General features: G+C 51.8%; 1 long non-coding RNA gene across 1 annotated transcript; it reads left to right on the forward strand.

Annotated features, from left to right (window-relative positions):
- The first annotated feature begins 951 nt into the window (after positions 1-951).
- Positions 952-2,017, forward strand: LOC118023197. The gene is made up of 2 exons (XR_004682684.1): positions 952-1,296; positions 1,814-2,017. It is a non-coding gene; the product is annotated as an uncharacterized LOC118023197 (long non-coding RNA).
- The last annotated feature ends 1,497 nt before the right edge of the window (positions 2,018-3,514 follow it).

The following is a 3,514-nucleotide window of genomic DNA, read 5'->3' on the forward strand; positions in this document are numbered from 1 at the left end:
GCAGAATTCCTGAAAATATAATAATTGACTCTCATGAACCTGTATAAACTGGCTCTAGCCATCGCCGAATTAGTCCTCAGGTCCTCATTTGGAGCCTGTAATCATGGACAAATAACATTCAGGTTTAGTTCAGCACTTGGCACCGGGACAAGCGCTAAGGACGGGCTCAGTGCACTTCTTAAGGACAAGTGCTCATTCCCCTGGGAACCGTGTTCCCTCCCCCACGACACAGCCCAGAAGGTGACCTTTTCCTTTCCTGGCTCTAGGCTATTTATCTTCCCAAGCCACCAGCATGCACGCGCCAGCACCCCCCCCCCCACACACACACTTCAGGACAGACTATCTCGGGAATGCCTGAGACGTGCACACGGGACACCATGGCCAGACATTCGCTGAACCCATGTCAAGTGCTCACAAGGTCATCCAGACGGCCAGAAGGAGAGCAGTCGCCTGCTCCTGGGCTCTCAGCCCCATGACCTCTGTGTTCATGGATTAGGCATGCCCTTGACGAACAGACCCCACCAGTCCACTGTCCTCGTATGTTTCCAAGCCTGGATCCAAACTACTATTTCTCATTTGACTTCTCTTCTTTCCCTTGTGTGCTACCTCTGCAAGTCACAGAGACACTTGCCGTGTTGACAACTACATGCTCTGGGAGCTTGCTCTAGAATTACCCCACTTAAGCCCCATAGCAACCCTATGAAGTAGGTACTATTCTTGTCCCAAGTCCTGTGGTTGAGAAATCCAGGGCTTGGGGTAGTGTGCTAAGTTGCCCACGGTGTATGGGAAGGACCCGGTATTTTTCCTTTCTCCCTCAAATGTCTCTTCATGTGGTATCCTCCTCAGTATATGCACAGTTATTTTGCATTCTTTAACACGTTGCTTCCTACTAAGCGTTCTCGGGCATAGAGACGGTTGTAGAAGCCATGGATCTGAGAAGATTGCTCAGGAGAGGGTGTGCTGTGGAACGGGGCTGGGGAGGGACCATTGATGAGACCCTGGGGGAACACCAGAACTTAAGGGCCCCCGAGGGCTGTCACAGAAAGTGCAAGCTGTCCAGGTGATGGTCCGCAGTGGGGAAGCTACAAAGTGGATGAGTAAATGGACACCAAAGGTGTCTGTCCCCTGGATTGGACGATCCAGAGACCATCAGTGATCTTGGCAGGGGCCTTTTCTTTATTTCTTAACCAGATGATGAGGAAGCTGGAGCAGGCCAAGGAAGAACCTAACCCCAGTGGGTTGAAGAAAGGCCAGGAGGTAGCAGAGTGGGGTCTACCAGTGTAGACCTCTCTTCCGGTAAGAACGCAGGAGGCACATGCTAGACAGAAGGAGGGCTTTTGTGGTGTAGCTTTTACTTTGTTGGTGTTTTAAACTGGGAATGTCCTTAGCCTTGGTGAGGCTGAAGATGCCAGTGACAGAAGAGAGTGATGACAGGAGGCAGCGGTGGCCACGGGCTGAGGGGTCTGAGCTGCAGACAGTGGGGTGGGCGGACATCCGCCTCGGGGCCCGAGGAGTGAGCTGCGCTGGGCATTGCCTGGTGGCCTCTAATCCTTCGGATAAATAGGAGGTGGAGAGTGAGGGGGGTGAATAGTTGGGGGCACCAAGGGGCATGGTGGGGCTTGTAACCAGCGGCTTGGGAGGTTGCCTGGAGACGCATCTGAAGTAGGAGGTAACGTACGTGTGGGACAGTCCCCTAGCTGTCATGGCCCAGCAGCCCTATACCTGGACTTCTTTGCGGAAGCTGGTTATGTCTATGGTCAGTAAGTTCATCAAACTCATTCATCATCTCCTTTCTTACTGCTTCTGTCCCCAGGAGGTGACACTCTCCAAGTTCTAAGGACAGCTCACCAAGGCCGTCCAGTAAGCAGTGAGGGATTTCCTCCCACCATGTGAAGGTTCAAGAGGTTGGTGGTCCGCAGCCTGGGAAAGGGCTCTCGCCAGACACAGCATCAGCCAGCCTGTTGATCGTGGAGCTCCCAGCCTTCAGAACTGTCAGGATTAAATATTTGTTTTTTCAGTCGCCTTGTCTATGGTAATTTGCTCCAGCAGCCTGAGCTGTAACCCCATGTGCAGAATGAGGAAGTGAGTCGTTTTGCCCAGAACAGGGCAGGACTTCTAGCTCTGGGCCAGTGACTTTCCACCGTGTCACGGGATGTACCACAAGGTGCTGTGGTCTCCAAGGTCTCCCCTTACTTGATCCAACAGAAAATACGTCCTTGGAATTGGCCTCCCCGGGCTCAGCCTAGAAGGAGGAATTCATTGCAAGCACCAGCCCTTTTCCTCTGACACAGATTTACCTCTTTGATAATCTTTTTTTAAAGATTTTATTTATTTATTAGAGAGAGAGGGGCATCTGGGTGGCTCAGTCGTTAAGTGTCTGCCTTCGGCTCAGGTCATGATCCCAGGATCCTGGGATCGAGCCCCGCATCGGGCTCCCTGCTCAGTGGAGAGCCTGCTTCTCCCTCTCCCACTCCCCCTGCTTGTGTTCCATCTCTTGCTGTGTCTCTCTCTGTCAAATAAATAAATAAAATCTTAAAAAAAAAAAAATTTATTAGAGAGAGAGCGCACGAGTGGGGGGATGGGCAGAGGGAGAGGAAGGGGGCAGACTCCCCGCTGAGCGTGGAACCCCATGTGGGGCTCGATCCCAAGACCCTGAGATCATGACGAGCCGAAGGCAGATGCTTAACCAACTGAGCCACCCAGGTGTCCCCCTCTTTGATAATTTAGACCTGACTTTCATGAAGAGGCAAATAGGTTTCCTCCCTGATCTATGGGTAGTGGCTACACAGGAGCCCTCTGGAAAGAGCCCTGTGATCAACTAGCCAGGTCTGCCAAGGTCAAGGCCATGGGAGGGTTAATCCTGTCTGCTAAATATTTGCCCAAGCTGGTAAGAGATGGGGTAGGTGGCAGACTGAAGGTTTAGCTTTGCAGAAAAGTTTGGGAAGGGAAGACATGAAAGATTCCATAAAAGTCTGTTTTCTGTCACCCTGCTGAGCAGTCTGGCACTGTATGGCTGCGACTGAGAATGTTTATGTCTCTCAGGGGTGTCAAGCAGGGCTTGTCCAGGGAGACAAGGACAAATAGCAGCTCTGTTCGTCCTATCGCCTGTTGAATCCAGGGCCCAGTGAGCAGGACAGTTACCAAGATTTCTGGGCAAGGCTTACTCTTGGCACCCAGGCCTGAAGAGATGGGGAGGCCAAGCGCCTGTCAAAATAGCCTGGCAGAGGGAATTCTGAGTTTGTCTCCCTGCCAGAGACAGGCACAGGACGTCCCCAGTGCAGCCTGGTCCTTTGCTCTGGCTACAAATGGATTCACATTCTGGGAGACCTTAAGCTTGCACGGTTGGGTCAGCTAGGCAGGGGCCTCCTTTTAAGAAAAGAATACAAAATTAGGTACTGACCCTTGGAGGAGGCCCAGAAGCTTAAGCTTCAGAAAATGATATATGTGGAGCAGAAAATAAAATAGGATGAGGGGACAGGACACAAGGAAAAGGAGCATCTGCTCTAGACTGGAA

Source organism: Mirounga leonina, unplaced genomic scaffold (assembly GCF_011800145.1).
Source record: "Mirounga leonina isolate KUSES-001 unplaced genomic scaffold, KU_Mleo_1.0 Mir_178, whole genome shotgun sequence".
NCBI lineage: Eukaryota > Metazoa > Chordata > Mammalia > Carnivora > Phocidae > Mirounga > Mirounga leonina.